Below are 22,579 nucleotides of genomic sequence, written 5' to 3'. Positions count from 1 at the left end.
TAGCCGGCATATGCGTCTTTTTTTTTTTAAATGAAAGGTTTCCCCGATGAATTCGCATTTCCGCGCCATGGCGCAAAGGTAAATTCCGATGATTACGTAGATAAAAAGTTAATGAATACGGCCTTGTTTGAAGCAAGCAGCCTAACAATTCCTTGCAGCGAGACAATTAGGGGTATTATATAGGTAATTAGACGGCCGTGCATAAGTTTCGTCACATTATAACTCAAACTGTTGTCGCTTTCACGTATACCATGCGACGTAACTCCTATATAAGTGCGAATAATTATAATATTTTGCAACGACGGGAAGCTAAGACTGTCAAATAAAAATAAAATGACGTGGAGTGTCGATAACGGAATAAAATTGTTGGAGAATGTTATTGCGTTCTAAATTTGATTTTTTAAAAATATATTTGACACAGTGCTGGCACGTGAAAAAGTTAATTTTGAGGTTTTCTATCATGACTCTCGAATTACGTGGTTGTGTCTTTCTCGGACACAGGGCTCCTTCACAGAAAATAAATTGTGGCGAGGAAGAATTCTCCTTTTGTCAACCACGTGTCTATTCCGACATCGTTGCCAGAAACGGAGCAATCGCGATTTCTCGATTATCCCGGTAATTTGAAACGCTTGCATTTTGCGGCGACTTTCGTGTCACGTAAGCGCTTTCGCCGAACGATGAGTAAATTAATATGAAAGGAGCAAGATTAGAAAGGGCGGAGACGAAAAGGGCGATCGGAGCGGCGGCGATTTTATTTCACGACGAAAATCGAAGAGACTTTCGTGTCGCAGTATGCTAAACCGCGTCACCGAGGAGAGTCGCCCGGCAGCGAGCTGAACACGAATGCGAATGACTGTATTACAATAATAAGTTGATTCACGATGCTGAATATTGCGTTTTATAGAGCCATAACGCACGTTTGTCGCGATAGTAAAAGTCACGCACGATAAGACGGATGGATTTATGGGAGAATTTAAGAGTCAAACAATTAATTCCCGCGAACAATTAAGGATCTCTCAGTAATTTCCCGCGTGCTACAACGTGCTAGGATATTACTTCGTTATATCGTGGAATCATTTCCGTTCAATCTAATAATCTAATTCATTGATTCATAAAAACACCAAAGTTATGCACGTAAAACAAAAACTGTCATTTATGGTTGATGCACTGTACGTCGCACTGCGTTCTGCAGACTGGCAGCGACAGGGTTAACGACCATCTGAAGGAAGGGAAAAGGCGGAAGGCACACTATCGCACATCGTCCGATTTTTATAACATCTTGCTTCTCGATTTCATCAGAACGCCGTTAATGAGCTCGTGAGTAATCGACGCGATCACGATGGTGATGCGTCTTACGCCGCGATCGGATCTATAACGTAACGTAATAAGGAACCCTAGGCAATTATTAACGTTTACCGTGATATTCCTTGCGCGCACAAAATAATTTATATCCTCGTAACGTGCACGACCCGAAAGGATTTCGATCAAACTCATTTTGCTCTTGTATCGCGAAATCGATTGCTTATTGCTTTCCAATGGAGGGAGGCATTAAAATTTGCATAGTAGCAATTTTCGTAGCTACGCTGTCGCTGCAACCATGACAGATTGCATTGCTGGAGTACAAGTTTTAAAGGTCTTACCGCATGTCAATGCGGTTTACGATTGAGCTAATGGTAAAGGACGAGGGTGGCAGCGAAGGGAGAAAGAGGAATTAGTCGGTACCAAGCAACCACCACACACCACGTGGCGTGTTCCGCTAAAAGAGCTCGGTTTAATATCGTTTATAAATTATTCTCCGCGGAGAGATAGCCATCAGCATACAAATTGGTTCGCCCAGGACCTCGAGGCTTCCTGTAGAGAGGACCCGCTATCTCGTCTAGATTCTCACCCGAGCCATTTTTCTACGAAAGCCATGTCGGGAAGTGCTCCGAGAAAGTTTTACAAATGCGCAATTTCGCAGTCGTTTCAACCGGAACATGTCGAAGAATTTGTCGATCGCGCGCTCTCGCGATCATAATTCCCTCTGTTGATATCTATTCGTTCTCTATTATATCTGTGCTAAAACGCAACGAGGTGCATTAATTTCACAGCTACCGAATATCATTTTTAAAAGGAAAAACTCGATGTGACCCATTATGACAATCGTTATGTTATCTATGATAATAATGTGTGCCATCTCCGTGCATCTTTCGCTTTTTGCGAAAACTTAATGAGAAACTTCTCTCTAAAAGGCATCAATTAAAAGCCAAATGTCCTGCGAGTAGAGACGAAGAGGCGCAGAGAAAACGACCACGCGGACTCCGATTCTCGAAGAGAAGCCCCCGGACTTCCTCGGGAACGAGAGAGAGATTAGGAAGCAATCGGAATGCACGGTGGCCGTCTTTGATCGGCGAACAGACACGATCCGGCATTGCCGGTCCAGTCCTCGCGAGGTCCGTGTCCTCGAGGGAATTAGAATCCTCCAAGTTTCGAAGAACCGCGCCGCGCGGTCCACTTGGCAGCCCGATAGCGACGAGGATTTAATTGACACCGGGAGGTGTCGCCGCACTAAACTATGCAAAGTAGTCGGCTTTCGTCTTCTGAAGCCTTCGACGAGCTGCGCGAATCGCCGAGTTCTATCGAGACAGCCGACCTGTCGAAGATGATTATCGATCGTACGGACTGACGGTGTGCCCTTTAATAAAACTCGATAGATTTTTTTTTATTAAAGAAAGACTGTAGATTATTTTTGACGATGTAGAAACATTTTTCAGAAAAAGAACTGACGCGCGAAGGCTGAATAAAATTAAGAAGTTTACATTTTGATGGAATTTTTTATTATTAGTATTCCGTTAAATCGAATTATAGAGACTCTGTTTTCGGATATCTGTATAGACAACGCCGTAACGAATTTAATTAGTTCCAATCGTATCTCCATCCGGTTCAGCAACACTAAAATATTACGTGTTGTATGATTTAGGAGACGCGAGACCCGTTGAAGATGATCACCAATTTGTGTAAATTTAGAAAACGCAATAATCGATCTCTACAAGATTCCTAATCAAGCAGCGGTTAATGGCGTAATCAACGCGTACGAATGCTAATAATATTCATTCGTAAACATCGATATATAATATTAAAATCGATATATCATAACATCGATATATCATATATCGGCAAGTTTTTTTTTTAACGTGAGCAATCTCACACTAATGTACTAAAATTTATGACCCTTCGACAGAATTTTGCGCAATTATATTAAACAAAAATTGCAACTATTAAAGCTGTTGACCTTGCGACAATCGATATTTGAATAGCGGAGCAGCATCTTTAGGATACTCGAGAAATTTCCACCGTCTTATTCCCGATGAAGGACATTGTCTGCACTTTCAATGGCCGCGCTTAATTGACACTGGTAGGTGTCACGACTCTAAACTATGCAAAGTGACCGGCTCGTCGGCGGCTTCGGGCCTCTGATGTCGGCCACGTGTGCGCGGCCTCTCGAGAGCCGACTCGAGCCATCGCTAGGTACACGTCGGTACGTCTGACGTCCGCGAAGACGATCGAGGATGATCATCGATCCGAGAAATTGAGGCTCCGCCATTCGATCGGACCGAACGAACGAACGAACGATCCGTTTGGCGGAAACTCATATTGAAACGTATTAATTATTGACGCTGTCGGTATCACGTTTCTTCTACATCGCTCACCGCTCTATGCGTCGTCTCTCCGCGCTAACGGGAGGCTCGAATTCCTCCTCGCGAACCAGTTTATATACCGAAGTTCTTCGTGGCGCGCGATGACAAAGATCGGCCGCCTCTAAAAGTCGAGGCCGCTCTTCGTTTTTCTCGTGAATGTTAAATCACGTTTCAACATTATCTGCAGCATCTACAGCATTCTTTTGTGAAAAAAAATGTAAAAACAAAAATTACACGTACGCCGTTAACGTGAGGATCTCTTTCGCAATTTTCAGTTCTCTTTTTCGCGCGTATACGATAAAATTTCATCCTCAACTTGTTTACGTCGTTTATTTCATCGGAATAGAAATCGTGGAAGTTAATCCTCGTATAGGTTCAGCTCTTCGCGTCTTCAAGAGACGGTCATCGCGACCATCTGTTTTGCGACTTCCTTCGCACGAGTAGCACTCGCGCAGAACTTACTCGACCAGGCGTAAAATACTCCGAGAGTCCGACGGTGCCGTTCTTCTCTTCCCCTCTGTTTCTACCTTCTCTCTTCGTCTTTTCTGTGCCGGCGACGTGCCGCAGAGGGCGGATATGTATAGCCACGGCGAAGAGGTACACGACTAGAGGACGGCTCCCGGTCTCGGTGGATGGACACGGACAGGTCCGCATTGTATTCTGCGGCCAGTAAATCCTGCCGCTCGTAGTGTAAATGAGAGCCAAGCGGGAGAGAACGCGGCTGCCCAAGTCAGAAGGGAGTTCGACTCGATCCCGGCTGCGGAGGAACACCCAGAGGAGATCCGGAGAGAGCGGACGAACGAGCGAGCGAGCAAGAAGGAGGAAGAGGAAGACGGGGGTGGAGGGACAGAGAAACAGAGACGGAGAGATTTATCTTCCGCGGCGATTGTGCAGCAGCCCTTTGTCGCCGGCCGAACGGTGAGAAGTTCGCATTTTTCGTCATTTTTTTCCTACCGGCATCCCTCCACGCCCATTTCCACGTCGTTCCACGGATTTATTCTCGTTCCTTCTGCATTTCGACAGCGACACCCGCGACACCCGGCCGTCGCGTCGTGAGCAACGCTACCAGGCTACTGGAATTGATAACTTTGATATATGCGTTTGTTTCGACAGTGAAACAATTTCAATCAAGAGTTTCTATATTGCATAAAGCTCGTGTATTATCGCGATGGTAGCAAACGGTTTCTACCAAGAGAAATTTGAATCCGTCGTTCAAATCAAGAGGGCAAAGCGGCTGTCACGAATAACCTCCTTCCAACGATCCTGATTAGCACCTGGTCGTCGCGAATGGGGATCATTCAAAAATCCAAACTCCGCGTAAACACGTCGGAGGACCTTCACACGAGCTCGGTGAACAGGCCGTATACGCGATCGCGTATACGTGTATGTCAAAGAGGACCGGGGGGGGGGGGGCAAGGTTGTGGAGCGGTAGTGGCCGGTGGTAGGAGAAGTTTCTAGTGAGACAGCGTTTGTCGGCGCGTTTGTGGGCACCGATGCCGCCGCCTTAAGGTGCAGTCTTCTAAAGAGGCCCACGGTGCGCTATAATGCCCACCGGCTGCAACGACTCCGGCGAGCGGCGGAACTGCGTGTCTCGCGTGCGTTAATTCGACATTCGTGACGTACGCTGGACCCAATCTGGGCGTAAATTGGTATTTCATACTGGGCTGACATAACTTTTAAATGGAAAAGAGGATCGCGTAGTATAAAGCGCTTTATATATATTTTTTTTAAATTGGATTATTGGATTTTGTGAATCGAGATAAAGATACAGAATTCCTTACTGTGGCTAATATGTTGAATTTACCAGATTTGCGACGCAAGGCTCATTTACGCATAACTTGTACTAGTCCGAGAAGAACAGCGCTCTTTTCATTCTCGGTCGAATCGCGTGGGAGGGACTCTCCGCGTCCCGTCACTGATTTGCGATCAATTTGCCCTGATTTACAATCGATGTCGCGAGTGAGAACGCTTTAGGCTTTAGGCTTGTTGCCGACCTCGAGAAGCATTCCGATTGTGCCCCAAGCTTCTTCGAAGAACTTCAACATCCTTTATATATTAACTGACTATAGTTCAAGCAAAAATTAAGCAAATGATTCATAACGAGACTAGAAACTCTAAATTATTAAAGTTACCACATTAGAATAAAAGATGGATAAATACATTAATGAAAAACACTAATATATCAAAGATAATGATGTATTAATGATATAATAATATTAATGATAAATATATTAATGAAAAACATTAATATGCTACACGATCGAAATATATAGATAAAATTTCTGAAAACTTGGAATTAAAAGCTATTGAACTGTACGAGAAATTCGTATTTCAATTTCCGCATCTATATGTATCACGAATTCAAATGAGAGAGGATGATTCGCTCACATTCCCAGGGATCAAATGAATCGAAGATTAAATTCGGCGTTTCATCGAAAATACCTGCCGTAGTAATTAGTAAGATCTGCGGTTGGTTGTGTGCGCGAGATAGACGTCGGAGACAAACGGCGAGAGACTAAAGGAAAAGGCGAGACGCGGAGCGAGGAAAGAGGCTGACTCGTCAAACATGTCGACCGGCGTGGTATTTCACCATGGCGCGTCCGCCACGGGGCCCTACGCTCCTACGGCGTAGCGTCATACATATAACGCTGAGACCTCTCACAAAGGACTCGTGGTGAGATGGTAGCCTACAAGATCGGATAATATGGGTAGTTATTTGTCGGCGCCGATGTTGGTTTTTCGGTCGAGTGTGTTGCCGCGTACGTGTGAGACCCCCTGCGGCGAAGGACCCGACGGGCACCGCTCACGGGCCCCTTGGGCTCTACTATTTCTCCCTTCTCCTATATATGCGCCTCTCCGCGCCAGCCAGTCGAACGGTACTTTTTATTTTGTCGTATTTCGCCGTCGCGCTGGGTCTTGCCATCCCTCTCATTGTATCCGGATACTTCTCTCGTCACTTTCCATATTCAATCTCTTCTCGCATATCTCTCTCTCTCAAGGCCCGGTGTAGCGGCGTTGTAGAAGGAAGAAAGGATAATGCGAATATGGAAACATATATATGCGGGAATTCTACGCGAACAATTTTTTATAGCCATTTAAAAACCTGTATCAAATTTGTAACTTTAGATTAAAATTGTGATCGTTAATGTATCTCTATCAGGTATATAAAATACTAGTACTAAATTTTATTCATATCTCTAGCTGCGTGCCCCGATCTTGCTCGTAACTTCCTCGGGAAATAGATTTTTCGCAACGATAAAATACGGATACGGGTAATCTTCCACACCGGCGCGCGCACCGCGAAGCACGTAGCAAATTAAGCTAAGAACGACCTAGATCACGTCCAAGAGGATCAGTTTCCCCTCGTACTGTGCCATTCGCGCGACGGGAAAAAAGCGAGAATATGGGATCTCTCCCAGCGAACGAACGGAGGTGAATTCCAGCGCGCAATCGTAATCGGCGCGCACCGGTCAGCTCCGATCCCGCTAATTACAACCAGCTCGATCGGGCCGACCAGCAGGCACCGGTGGTGGAGCAGCGGAATATGAAAAGTGTCTCCCCTCTCGGTATTTAAAACGGCGACGCTGATCCGGGCGTTTACCGGTCTCGCCGATGGCCCCTTTTTACGACGTAGACCAGCAGCGGCGAGGCCGGCAATCACGCGAGCCGATATGATCCACGGAACCGTGGGAGCCGGAGCGGGAGCGCGCGGGGAATATTCCGCGAGCAAGTCCGCCGCGCGTTAATTCGCTCGTTGACTTTCCGCGAACGAGGTGAACGCATAACCCGCGATCCCGGGGAAATAATAAACATAACCGAGCGCGGCGCTCGCTGATGGTGTGCTCGCTGCCGACTTAATTGGGACGTAATTGAAATTAGGGATTGTAAATCGTAATTATACGACGGCGAAAAAAATTGGCTTAATTAATTTCATCGAGTCGACCCTCGTCGCGTCGTCGCGCAGCTCTGCGCCAGCAGCCGCCGCCGCCGCGCTCTTTTACGTCGTGCGCTGCTCTCGATATTTTAATTTCATATGGCGCGCATCGGCACGTTCGACCGCTCAATGGCGATGTGACGCGTTGCGATATAGATATTTTTTGCGAATATAATTAAACGCGGGTATAGAAGGAGCGAGGAAGAGAGAGGATAATTTCTTTCCATGTCTCCGTACCATTAACGTTAACGTTTGGATTATGAAGAATGATTCTTTAAGAATCGTGATTAACAATCTGTCTCGCTTAAACCTATAAGTTTTTTTTTTATAATTACGCAATTCGAGAACGGTGCTCGATGATTCCGAAAACTCAGGCGTATTCCCGCGGAATGTTCAATCGTTGCAGAGTTACGACCCGAGAACACGTCCGAGACGAGCTATATTTTTTCCTCGATTTCCGGTCGCCGATCTCGACGATTTCTCGCGTTAATTTCTTCTCCCGGGTCGCAAGTCTGCTCACCATGGTCACCTCCTGCCTTTCTCTTCTCCCCTCTCTCGCTTTCTCTCTCGCTCCTTTTCTCTCTGTCTCTCTCTCTCTCTCTCTTTCTTTTTTCATCGTCTAATAGCAATAAACTGAGAAAGGCGAGAGCCGTTAAGCACGAAAATATACGAAGGGGGAGGTAGAATCCCGCCACCACACACATGCTGCGCCGAGGCGTCCGTAACGTCTTTTAATCACGAAATGAGCCGGCTCTCTTCAAACGCCGAGGGGCCCACGGTCCTCTTTGGCCGAATTAAGTAAATCAATAAATAACGAGGATACCTCGGCAACACCTGCGCCGCTCTCCTCGCCTCGTCGGCACGATGTAACAGGATTTACGGCGCTCTGCGCAAAGCGCCGCTCCGCGCCGCGCCGCGGCCGCGGCCGCTCCGCTCCGTGTCGGCGTCGCGTCGCGGCTGATTCCTCCTTGGGTTCGTTCCTCTTTCTCTCTCTCTCTCTCTCTCTCTCTCTCTCTCTCTCTCTCTCTCTCTCTCTCTCTCTCTCTCTCTCTCTCTCTCTCTCTCTCTTTCGCTCCTTCCCTCCCTCCTTGCCCCGTTCTTTTATCCTTCCGTCGGGCTAAGCGCCAAAAAATTCGCCGAGACTTTCTCTGGACGGAAGACAGGAAACAGGTATCCACTCAGCGAGACGTCGTTTTTGCGCTACGAGCTATATAATCGCCATGTTGCATCTCCGCGCGCGACGCGTACGTCTTAAGAGACATGTACTTTAGCAAATTTAATATTGAAAATATTATAAAGTTATATCATATAAGAATATACATTGCAAACTATTTCTTATCTTTATGTGTTATATTATTTTAACGAACAGATGATAAAATATGTAACATGCAATTTTTGTTCTTTGGCGTGTGCGAGTTTTCTGCCATCTTTGCACTTACAATTAGACCATATATCAGACGTAGAGGAATGGGAAAAGCTGATCGTAATTCGATATGGTGATTAAGGTTTATAGCTGATAGTACCTGCATGGTGCACAGCAGAGTCGTTTCATACACGTGCGGGCTAATGTGAATAATAAAGCTTTTTGCCGCGTCGACTGTCACGCGATATTTCCATTTAATCTTCTTAATATTCAATTTTTTAAAGAAGTTTTTGTTCTTATTTTGCAAAATGACATTGCGAGGACGCAAACAATAATTCGCAATTAGCAGGGTTTAAGCTCTCGAGTAATGAGCCTTTCAACGTAAGTTCTGAGCCACAATATATCTACAATAACTTATGTTAGCCCTTTCATTGGTCAAGATACTTTGCAGCGTGCTTATGTTCTTATGCAGATTTGTGTGTGCAAAGGCCTTAAACTCGCTCGTGGCAGCGGCGACGGCGGCGGCAATGGCGAACGCAGCACCATTTCGCAAATTGAAATGGTACCGGGTGCGCCTTTTTTTCGCGGCGTTTAACCGTAATACGCGGAGCGTTTATCCGCGTGTACGGAGCCCCCTCGACAAAAAGAGGAACTGGCGCGTACAAACGGCAAGGAAATATTGCTCGGTGTCGGCGCGCGAAAATTTATTGCTCTGGTCGGCGACGCGAGGCGGTGAGAGCGAGCCGGCGAAACAGAGAAAGCCGCGATGTAGAAGGAGGAAAAGAGAAAATAGAAGCGCGGACGATGAGAGAGAGAGAGAGAGAGAGAGAGAGAGAGAGAGAGAGAGAGAGAGAAATCCATCCGGCACTAGTTGGAATATAGAGACGCGTTAATAAGAGAGCGGACAGGGTGCGTCGCGTTTCGGCTAATCGAAAATGTAAAATGGGACGCGAATGGCTCGAGCCGTGGACGAGAGAGCCGACGTTGCGTTAAATTATCGGGCAAATAGAAGGCGACGCGCGGGAATGCTTTGCTCGCGTTAGCCGTTCAACCGGAGTACGGTGTGTTTCAGTCAGCCACGCGAGGTACCACATGGTCCCCCCCAACGCGATGATAGTTTGTTGCAAACGGAGACAGCACAAAGGTGTCCAGGAACCACACAGATCCCTTTACGATGACGTGTTATTTACGGCTTAATTCGCGGAAACGTTTAAATTTTCATTCCCTAATGACCCGACAGCTAACGCAGCTTCGACGTTTGTAGTGTTAAACGAAAGAATTCCGTATAATAATCGCTGCAAGAAAAAAATATGTAGATTGAGAGAATGATGATGCTTTTAATAATTATAATTTTTTTCTCCGATAATAATTGAAAATCGAAGTAAGGAGATATCTTGGGAACGAAGAAAATCTTGGAGACACGAACGGTACGAGTTCTTGCATTACTGAACCAGATTGAAGTCACGCGTGGGCCTAATAAGACCAGTTCGCCGTGAGCTGTCATCAGCGGGCCCACGCCGATGAGGGGGCCCCGCGCTCCGAACCCCACACGACGGCGCGGCGCCGGCGATGCGACGCGGCGTGTCCCCGCAATAAATTCGCCGTCGGAGTAATTTTTGCCAAACGCCGCGGTCGAAACAACTTATTCGCTGAGTATGGCAGCATCGATTATCGACAGTACTGTCTTGCGCCTTCTCTCCTTCTCTCTTTCTCTTTCTCTCTATCGTTTGAATAATGGATCCTTTGTGCGGTCGATTATTATTCTGGCAAGCACTTTATTATCGGCGACGCGCGTGCTACTCGTGGAAGCGGACTGATCTTTAGATGCGGGGCAATTAAGGAGTCGACTGAAAAAAGGATACTAACCGCGAAAAATGACGCTGGTTTTTCAGCGGACCGGCTATTATGGCAGGCAGAGATGAGGTCATCTGTCGTCGTTAGAGAAATAGATCGTCAATTGACTTGCGGCATCGACGATCTTTTCTTCCGCGGCGCAAGTTTGTAATGTTTGTATCGATCGCACATCAGGAACGGTCGAATTCGCGCCCGTATGCATCCCTCCGTCTAAAACGCCACTCTTTCTCGCTCCCCATATTTTTGGATGATCGTCGAAAAATTGCGAATGTTGATATAAATTCCTGCGGCGATGAGGTTTCGCGCTTTATCTAGAAAATTACCTCGCGACGCGAGGTAGTTTCAGGCAGAGACTTACAAGCTGGTCGTTCGGGGCTATACGTGGAAACGATTTCACATATAAAACACCCACGTGCGTTTTCCTGCGGCGAGACCGCGCCACGGCCGCGTCGCGCCGTGCGAAAGATGTTATCGACCGTTGACGGGATGCATTACAAAATTATGCAAAGCACCGACATGCACGATTAATATCTTTAAGAGCTCCACGCTCGCAAATACGCATGCGGTACGGGTACGTATTTATTCAGGTAGTACGCGCGCGCGACATCGGTCTCGCGCGGCGCGCGAACGATTAGCTCTTATCCTTTATTTCTGCTGAAGGATATGCGGGTGCGACAACCTTGAAAACGCGCGGCGCGAGGTCGAGGAGAGTTTGTCCGACGGTCACACCGACCGACCGTCCGACTGTCTGCATTATCGAACAGCAAACAGATATCTCGGCACTTATTCGATAACATCGACAACAACGACGAGGCCGGTGCATGTCCTCTCTCTCTCTCGTCTTCCCTTATCGTCAGCCGTGTAATGAAACCGCTCGTTAGCTTCGCCGCGAGAAAAACCGATAAACGGTGAGTTATGAACTCGACCGTTTAACTCGAGTCCCCCCTTCCGTCGTAATTATGCGCGTTCGTGCGACCGCGTGACGGATTGCGAATAAAATGGATGAAAAAGTTGGACGACGGACACCTTGATATCGATATGTCGCCGTAATCTCCTAATCGCAGTTATGTATAACAATTTAATATATCAACGATACACGTACGCAAAAAAAAGAAAAACGGCATATTATTGGATCTATAATTTATTTGGAAAAAAAAGAACTTGCGCAGGATTGCGTCGTATTCAGACTTAGAATATCTCCATCTTCTTCAGAGAATATTTTTTTCTTTTAATGATGCCAGAAAGGTTTTTGCAGTGTAGTGTGCCTTCACGTAATTGATACGCGTAAAAAACGCGGGATCTCCGAGTTATAACGACAAATCGATGCTCGAATACATTATCTGTAAGCAGTCGCATTTATTAGCGCACGTGTTGCAAAGTGTGTCATTACCAATGCGTCAGCAGATAATAAAAGCGGAGATAAAGAGTTTTAGGAATATAATTAGAATCGCTGCACTTTGATGATACGTTATTCGCTAAGCGATGTGTGTAAAGATCGGTTACGGATAAGATGCCTACCGCATCGTTTTCTCAGTACGAAAGTGAGATACTAATCGATGGATGAGCTACAATGTTGCTCGCCGACACGAGGCTCTACATCACACTTGGACTCGATGGACATTTTATTCCCTCCTTGTTTTTGTCGATCGCGTATACATAATAAAACGCTACCTTTAACGTTTTCACGTGGAAAAAAAAAGATAAGCAATGAATTATCCACCGTCACTACTGAATTTTAATGCGCAGATAATCACGTAATATCCGTCTTAAGACAGTCGTTAATGACACATTGCACCTTGCAAAACTCTTGGATCTGTAATTGGAACTGGAAATATAAGAAATGTCACGGATCGAAGCGCATATAAATCGGCCAAAATAAATGCCGAATCGATAGTCGATCATAAAGTACGGGTTTTACAGACATAAAATTATTAAATGTGTTGTATAAAATTGGCTCAATGCGTTAATTGTACGAATGGCATAGCATCAGATATGCATGACGAATTAAGATATTACTTAATTTCAGGAAATTCTTCGGAATGTTGATTAGAAAAAAAAAAAGGATTCATTAAAATGCATAGAAAATAGCACGGCGACGAAAGACGGAAGGTGCTAACGATGTTGAGGGAGTGTCTCTTTAGTCCCGGCTAATTTCTTGTGTGGTCCCGCGAAAAGGGCTAAACGAGTCGATAAATCTTGTCCATCAACGGTACGCGCGCACTCCATTACGAGTGTATGAGTATATACGTGTATCTATACATATATCGTCGCTTTATAGGCAGGTACCAGGCCATAATTAGGGTGAGAAACAACAGGTGAGACTGAAACAGCTGCTCCGCGCCTTCTCTTCTGCCCTAACGTCCAGGCATCGACTACCTTTGGACTGATCGTATCTCGCAACAAGATCGTCCCAAGTCGAATGTCAAAAGCGAGGAAAATTTTTGCTCGCGAGCTATAAAATGCTCGATCTCGCGTCGCGTCATCGCTTCGAAAATATTTTTTTACTCTCATATTAAGCCAACTAGAGGGATTTCAATCTTGAGAATACGTGATTATATGTTTCGAAATTAAATTGAATTATATAGTCGTATATTCGCATTAAAGATAAAATCTAGACCAGATTAGTCGGCTAATAAGGATAATATTTAGACTTTCAAATAAAAGTAGAACTCATTAATGTAAATAAAGACTTGTAGAATGATTTCGATGATTTTTAGGTGTTGATTTTATTAGTTGGATTTGTCCGGCAACTCTTTCGTCGTTACTTCTCCCTATCGAGAGAGTGAGAAATTTCCACGTAAATCGATTATAGTTCGATTTCACCGTGAGAGTTAATGATTTTGTTATATCTTGCGCAAATCGCGGTTTCGTTACGAGCGCGATTCTGCACTTATTTAATTGCATCGAACCGGGAAAAGAGTAACGCTGTCGAAACACTTAATGCGAGTAGTTAAGAAACGGTGTTTACAACGTGGATGTTCCCCGTCGATGAGCCGAGATAACGGGGGATAATGAATTTCGTCGTTGGCGATCGCGACCTGCAAAATCGATCCGCAATTAAAACAAATCGCGGTGGCTCGGATCTCATCTTGCGACTATCGACGATGCCTTGGGGCAAAGATGGCATCTTATCAAACTTGCTTTACGTGAACTGTGATGCTAAACATTTTTAGTATAATCAAATAGTGTCTGAATGTTGTATTGTATAATACATAATTTTAGATAATAGAATATCTTTAAGCATCGTAATATTTTCTATATGACTAATAAGTAGTAATTAGGTAAAAGAAAAGATTAGAAATAAAACGATTAAAATTAAATTCTTATAAGTTTCAATTAATGATGATAAAAAATGGAAAAAAGCAGCATTTACGAGATTATGCGAATATGAATGGACGCACATGCTAGTGCTCGGTGTTTTTTGAAAGAGAAGATAACGCACAGTCGAGTGAAACATCCTACGAGTAGTTGCCTGACCGGAAGCAAAAACGCGTGTAATCGTTAGCTCCTGTGTAGCTTGGCTGGTTCTGCTCGGTCCGAGTGTATGAGGAAATGCATCCAGGGCAAAAACGTCGCGCGGTTTTGGACGCTCGACTGAAAATTCTCCGGTATAAGTGAAATTTTCTTTGCGCAACAGTAAAAGATTCCACGAATGCTTATCGTTAATGTCATTTCGGCAGTCGATGTGACGGTGATAAATTCTAATGTTAATATGTAATTTGACATGTTATTTTCCAGATTTTGTGTAAAATAAAATTAAGTAATAAAATACTGCAAATATAAATAAAGATTAACGTTTGTTGTTAATTCTGACAGTTTATGTATATAAAAGTAATAAATTATACGAAACATTATTATCGGTGATTGTTTCAATTTTGTAGTGAAACTTAAGCATTTGTCGAACGATTTCTGGATACGATGTAAGAATCGCTTCAAGGGATTCACCAGAGTGCCAGAGCGACCGGCGACCAGTTTTTCTCGCGTATAAAGTTATCTATAGTTGTTCTCTGTATAATCCAGAAGCTGGTAAGCCCGTTACGGCTGAGAGACACTTGGTCGGCGTCGGTTACGTCGGGCCGCGCCCCGCATGGTCGATTCGACGATCTAAACTGCGGGGATCATCTGATTGCGAGCAGCCGAGTGAAAGATCCAATTCTACCAATTAAGCTTTCGCACTTTTTGACAGCACGCTCGACGGCATCTAAGAGCAAGAGCGAGAACGAAGAGAACGTTGAAAAGAAAGAGAAGCGAGCCCGACAAAATCCGGCATTAAGGTCGTCGCCGGTCGATTGGATTAAGCCACGGCTCGCGTGACAATTGACTCACGTCATCAGCACGATCGCCGATCTCAACGGGGACGACATCGGTCCGTGAAATTTGCGAAGACCTCCACACAGGAAAAAAAAAAGATCCCCGACTCCGACGGAACGGTCCCTTTCATCGGGAGCTCGACGCCGATACAGTTCTAATGAATTTATTGAAATCATGGTTTGAGTAGTTAAAAAAAAGAACATATTTGAAGTTAAATTTATAAATATAAACAAAATTCTATATTAAAATTATTATTGCGTCAATTTTTTGATAAGATTATGAACATTTTCGGCAATTCTTTTTAAAATAAAATATTTTTATAAAATAAAACAGAACGCGTGATAAAATATGATACGTTGTAAGCAATTTTCGACTTGAGGACCAATTACGATTATCGATTATATGAGACGGAGGAATCGTTTCTTGTACCCAAGATTGTCCAAGAAGCGGAAGGAACCCTTCTCGCCGGCGCGGCGGTCAACCTAAACATGACAAAACCAGCACTAATTTCACAAACGAATAAACGTGACACGGTCGCCCCGCTGAATAGCGGGGTGGGTAGAGAATACGCATTACTCGCCCTTGACAAGCTGAACGGAAAGGCGAGGGAAGGAGGACGAACGAAATTTTGCGTGCTTCTGCTGAATGCTACAGACATACGGTGGGGTCGCTGCGGAAGGAGAGAGGGTGACGCTGTGGGGTGGCCGGGGTGGCTGAGACGCGATAACGCATGGGGTGATACCGATACAGCTCCGAGTATACGAGACGGAGATGAGTCAGCTGTGCTGCCGGTGCACTGAGAAGAGCCACCCTCGAACAATTCACCCTTAAAAGCGGCTGGAGACGCCCTATCGAGCGAGTCTGTCGACTAGCCGGCTCGATCAGAACGCGATCCTCGTGACGAATGCGATGACATCGTCAAGTCAATGGAAAGATCCTCCAAATCTGATTGCCAATAAAATCTCTTTCTCTTTCTTTTAATTTGCGAACTGATATTATCGATTTTTCTATGTTAATTGCTTTTCTTTTATAAAAATAACGGTAAAAGATAAATAATTTGAAAATAAATAATACGATAATACGTACATATCTCGTTATTCTCGTTGTTTCTAGATAAATTTAAGCCATACGAAATTTACTTTTAGACCTCGTCTATCCGATATCCACTGCTATCTCTTTCGTGATAAAGCTGGTAATCCAGACGGATCGCATCCTCGCGGCGGTGTTATAGTCCCAAATTAATTGTGTCACTCCTTTGAACAGACTGGTGCTATAACGGTCGTAGGTAGGCATCGTTCCGAGCGTGTCGTCCGTTCCGGTATCATACGAGCGCATCTGCCCCCGGCCATTCGCCCTTGCCCCCGGAGCCCTACCGTAGTGTAGGTAGAGAGAGGGCCATAAGAGGAGCTCGCGCGCGTATTCGATTTATTCCTCATACTCGTGTGGCTTGGTGTGGTTGGGTGTCGAAACAGCTCGACCAATTATCGAGAAACTGGAATCTCTGGCCACCCAGGGGCCACCAAGAGCCCGCTCCCCGCTCTCCCGATTCCCAGCCCGTCTTCTCCTCGTCTCCGACTTCGTGCTTGTCCTCGTCATCGACCAAGTCGCCGTCTTCGTGGATCGCCGGCAATCGGCGCTCGCAAACGAGCTCTCCTCCTCGCCGACTTGGAGTTAATTAAGGCCGATCTCCGTACCGACTATAAGGACCTTCCCCCGGCTTGCGCCTTTTCCTCAAGTTTTGTCCCTTTCTCTTTCTCTCTCTCTCTCTCCCCCCTTCTCTCTCACCTTCTCTCTTTCTCTGTCGTCCGACTTTCTCTTCTTTTCTTTTGTTCTTCTTCTTCTTCTTCTTCTTCTTGCTTGTCTTCCCTCCTCGACAATCTCGTCTCGCTCGCGAATGTCCGTTCCTTTGAACATCGCCGCGCCGCTGCATGTCCGCGCGTCGATCTCTGCTATTAAACGCGCGCAAGAGGATCAACTTGGTGGTATTTTACGCGCCGCGTTTCCTGTTCCTGCGCGCGAAACCGGGCGCCGACTTAATGGCAGCGGTTTTGCTGACGTGAATACATATGTATATAACGCGGCTTCTCCGCATTATTCATAAACAATGTATGGTCGAAACGTCGTTATAACCGTCGTGGAACTCCGTTAAATACGTTTAAATCTTTACGCTTCATGCACATTCTTTTTCGATTCTCTTATTTTTACGATTCCTCGGAATATAACACTCTTGTCCTTGCTAGATTTCTAAGTATATCACAGGTATATCGAACTGTCGACGATAGATTTACACGAGGATTGGCCTTTCAAAATTGTTCCTTTTTTCGTGTGGTTTGACCCAAAATCGTCCGATTCTTTTGTTCGTGCCGACTGCCGACGGATCTAATTGCGTCTATGCAGAACGATACCGAAGGGACAGCGCAAAAGGTATCCGCAACAATCTTCGATCAACTGGTAAACGATCTGTATTGCTGGTAAGATGTTATCTCGCCCGGTGGCGGTGATCTCGCATTGGTTACCGTATTCCCTGGCGATGTCTATCTTCTCGACACCCTTACCGATAAAACCGACGTTCACCGCTGACCACCAGAACCGATCTCTTTATTCTTCTCTATCTCCGCGTCCCGCAGGGAATCGGCGTTTGCGAACGTTATTTATGAACTGTGGTGTAATTCTTCCCTCAAGCTTGAAAGCAATATAATGTGCGCACATTAAAGAGCATATTCGATCAATACTATCGTCAAATTGCAAGTATTTTAAATTATAAATTGTATATATCATTACGTTTGCGTTTGTAATTCATATCAGAGAGTATCACGCGCAGTTTCAAAGTTAGAATAATGTCGTAATGGCAAACTTCAATTTTCTGACAAGCTAGTCACACCTTTGTCTTCTAGAAAACCGGCCGGAGCAGTTCTCGTGACCCTGACCTGTCCGCCATGAAGAGAGGAGATGAGAGACATACGCGTGTACGTGCAAGATGCGCGCACATTTTGGTGGATACGTCTCGTGCAAGTGCCATGGAGAACAAGGCGCGGGTGTCAGATGCATTCGAGATAAAACTCCGTGGTCCGTGCAGGGTTTCCGGTGCACGTCCCGACGACGGTCCCCGAGAGAAGGAGACGAATAGAGGACCGGCCGCATAAGGATCCCCTTTCCTTTTGCTTTCAACCGCACGAAAACCGAAAACGTGGTAAAACTACGAAATATCTCTCTCTCTCTCCCTCAACTCCTTCGCCGATAACATCGCTGTGCCGTCTCGGCTTCTTTAAGAAGCAGATGCGCTGATGGAACTGAGCGCGTTGTCCCTTTCGAAGAGACTCGAAAGATCTTCTGGTAGCAGCTAACATTTTCACACCGTCGCAAACATAAGTTCACAGATATAGACGAAGCATGATTGGTGTGCGAAATCCGATACGAATGCAGACAAGATACCGAGGCGCGATTGAAAATAAATTAATTTGAGTAACTATACAGATTAGGAGAATCGCGGATCGAGGAAAGAGACGTGAGATGTAATAAAAGCAAAGGGAGGCGCGAAGGAGGGAAGGTAAAATTTGTAGCGAGAAAGGATCGAGAAAGAAGTTAATGGTGATAAAAGGGGTGGGGGAAGGGATGCAAAGGGAAGAGAAAACGCGGCAGGAAATTTGTGAGGCTTTTTTGTTAGATTCATTAGAAACGTACGATTAGTCTGTATATGCGGCCGGGGCAGTCGCCTCGTAAAAGTAATCTATAATTGGGTCGTAAAACAATAAACTCTATTAAGCTTTGACGAAGGCGCAAAAGGCGGACCGATTGGACTGTATAGCGAGACTTTCGGTGCAGAGGCTTCCTGGAAGCCGCCGGCCATAACGCTCGCCATACGCTTTAATAACTAATAACCGACAATCGTAACGTAATCATAATCTGAAGCGTTGCCATCTTAATGCTCGCCGGCGCTGATGAGACCGTCCGCTGGTTCACTGGTGGGGCGAGCAGGGTATTTCATGATTTTGAATTAATGACTGTGTTTTCGTGTCCATAAGATTAGACTGGTACGCTCGACTCGGTATCATTGGGCGTCCTTGTGGGGAATAGAAGTATGAGATGCGCATATCACCGAGAGTCATTCTCGTCCAGCCTGGAAGCACGTCAACAGTCAGAAGATCCCTTTGGCGCAGGTAGCACTCGTGAATGTGGTTTTCGCGAGGGGAGGCAATGGTGTCGGGCGACACTTGTCTCATCGTGAAAAACTGGACGTTCCTACCCGCGCGTCATTGGCGGCGATGTCGGTGGTTCAAACGATTCCGTCGATCGCGGACGAGCAGCCCGCGACGAAGGATGTCGTCGTTGTAACGAGGACAAAAGCGCGTCGACGGATATATCGACGCCATTGGGGATGTACGGTTCCATCCATCAACGGAGAACGGTCGTCTCGTCTTCTGACATTCTCTACCGGTGCCCCGCTTACCTCTCGTCCTTCCAAGTTGGACCATTCCTATCCTCATTCTCCTCCATCCTTCATTCCTGCTGAGCCTTAATTCCAGGCGAGCGACCGCGCGCACATTCCCCGTTACGTTCTCTCTCTCGTCAACTTCCCTGGACTCTTCCCTCCCTCTCTTCCCGTGGTTGTTCGTGTCGCTTCTTCGTGATCTTCTTCCTACGGTTCTTCTTCGATCGTGGAGATCCGAAACTGCATCAGGGGACACACTTGTGACACGCTCTCTTTCCTTCCTACGAAGATAATTTGTTTTCGATCAACAGAACTCAATTTCTTTAAGTGCGTGATAAATGTGCAAGTTTATTAGTGGAAGATAACATGTATAAAGCTCTGTTATCTCTTCCTTTTAATCTTTACAAAAATGAAACCATCACTCTTTCTAATATAATATTTTAATCTGGCCTTCGTCAATGTTATTCTTCCATAAAGATTTCTTTGTGGGATTATCGTTGTTTCTTTGTAAATGTTACTTATCTGTATCAGATAATATTTATATAAATGTGCGAGTTTATTACTGAAAGATAATATGTGTAAAGCTGCCTCTGTTATCTCTTTCTTTTATTCACTAAAATAAAACCATCACTTTCTATTATAATATTTTAATCTGGCTAAAGATTTCCTTAAATATTATAAGGAAATCTTTAATATGGCCTTCATCAAAGTTATTCTTTCTTAAAGATTTCTTTGTGGAATCATCATTGTTTCTTTGTAAATGTTACTCATCTATTGTGGTATCAGATAATGATGTCCTTTCGTGGTGAGATTGCTCAATGAAATCATGTGCTATGTGTGCGATTAACGCCAGACACTGAGTGATTTGTGATCGTCCAAAGAACAAGGCAGTTTCCAAGGTAGTTCTTGCGTAGTTTCTTGCATTTTAATTCTTTCACAATTTTCTTCCAGAATGATCGCGCGTGGCTTACGTTAGTTGCGGTATCACCGCGGTAATCGTCGATCGCATTATCGATTACAAACGTTACATATTTATAAATTGTTGCAACCCATCTCTTCAATATTTTTAAAGTTCTATCGACACGAACACAGTGGGAGAGATCTGAAATATGTTTTTGTTTTTTTAATAATATTTTAATATGATCGCCTTTTATATATACAGTGAAGTCGGGGTCACTGGTCTTTCTATATTTTTCATAGTACTTACAACGCAAATTAAAATTTTGTAGGCGCAGAACGATATGGAGTTAGACACGCACGTTAAATCCGACATCATTATAATTCCTCGGTCGTGCGAAGAAGTAACTGTACAGAAACCCTCTAAATAACGTCGTCGATCTTATCTCACGCATCAGAGACACCCCTTGCTTTATAAAATACAATGTGCCCTGTCGAGATCCACGAATGCCATTGCTGGTCGTCGTTATACCGCGTTTTTCTCTCTCCCTCTCTCCATAAAAACGAACGTTAGGACGGCGCAGTTAAAGCTAAATTAAAAGACACTCTGTACAAAGCTGATTGTGAGAGAATTAATAAAAGTTGCTATCTCGCGCTGCAGATCGCGATAAAAATTGAAGAGTTCTGGTAAAAAGGAAGGTAATCGAGCGCGCCAGGACGCAGTTTTTACAGCGACAGCTGTAACAGCCCGAGTGACTTATAATCCTAGTCACACGCCACGCGTTAATTGCCTTTTACAACCCTTTACAGCCCTTCTTAGCCGGTTTAATTGTATCGGTTTACAACCCGCGTGGAAATCTTTAATTCGTTTACGATTGCACTCGCGAGGCAACAACCTAAAAGTAAGGTAGGTGTGTCAATAGGAGAGTTCGTTTTAGTGCGCTCCATTAAATTGTGTCTTCGCACTTGCAAACGATGCGATGGAATTTCGTCGCAAGAGCAGCAAATATATATAATCCAAAGTTCTCAAATAAATAATGCTACATGCGCAAAAGAGAGTGAACGCAGAGAGTGGCGCGTGTACATGAAGATATGTCATCGATCTCCAAAGATATATAACTTTGCTACGCATTCGTATGATCGATTGCATGTTCGATTCCTTAAGATTTCAGGACGAGGAAGCGATAAACTACCGACGTTGACTTCAGTTGACAGTTTCATCGAAACTGGCGATCGAAACTTCTCACTCGACCTCGTTCCTGTAACCGACTAACCTATAATAACTGGTTAACGAGGGAACGGGAGGAAAACGTACGTGTATTTCGAGATAGCACCGTTGTCCGTTGTTTCCGTATATCCGTGGCGGCGATCGTCGCATCGTTGACACGCAAATAGTTTTAAGGGGCTTCCCGTGTGTCATTGAACTAGGCATATCGGCGAAGTTGCCACGTTGCCACCGCACGGCCGCCCGGTTACAGCTGAAAATGCGCGCGGGAGACAGGAACTCGCGAGCAATTTCTCGCTCGTATAAGTACGTGAAGCTTACTCAGCGAAGCGTCGCACCTTCTAACGCGAAATGCACTTCCATCGTGCGCAATTCACAATCACTTTGCATTGCAAATGGAAGCGGAACGTTATCTATGCCGACGAATAGAAGGAAGCACTTTCTTTCCTTTCTTTCTTTCTTTCTTTCTTTCTTACAGACAGACGAACGGATAGTTTGCGTCCGGGCAATTACACCTCGCGGTGAGGTGCGCAACCGGCGGGGTCTCGCCGGTGTTCGTTAACGTCGATCGCGTTTCGGTCGGGTCTCGTGATATTAATCGAGATCAGGCGCACACTCACCTGCGGTGCGCGCTGTCAATTTCTCGGATGGACTATGCGTGTCGGATGTAGCGACGAGTATAACGACGCTCCGCACATCCCGTAGCAATCATTATGCGGCCTTTAACGGCGGTTATTTAGTATGCTTTTTAGCTGCGGGTTAACAGCTGTACATTTCACGGCACTTGGCCGGTCTGCGTATATACGCACTCGGGCGCGAGAACGCACGCAACCGGACACGTATCACGCGTATAGAGGCAGCGCGACGTGCCAGCTCTGACTAAACATAC

The 22,579-nt window shown here is 45.3% G+C and overlaps 1 long non-coding RNA gene across 5 annotated transcripts in view; it reads right to left on the bottom strand.

The window, feature by feature from the left end:
- LOC143896803 (uncharacterized) overlaps positions 1–22,579 on the bottom strand; it is a 216,227-nt gene that overhangs the window by 173,223 nt on the left and 20,425 nt on the right. The window lies entirely within an intron of this gene.

Source organism: Temnothorax americanus, unplaced genomic scaffold, assembly GCF_048541705.1.
Source record: "Temnothorax americanus isolate GAGA-0224 unplaced genomic scaffold, ASM4854170v1 Scaffold2, whole genome shotgun sequence".
In the NCBI taxonomy this organism is placed as follows: Eukaryota; Metazoa; Arthropoda; class Insecta; order Hymenoptera; family Formicidae; genus Temnothorax; species Temnothorax americanus.
This window is presented reverse-complemented; position numbering and strand designations above follow the sequence as displayed.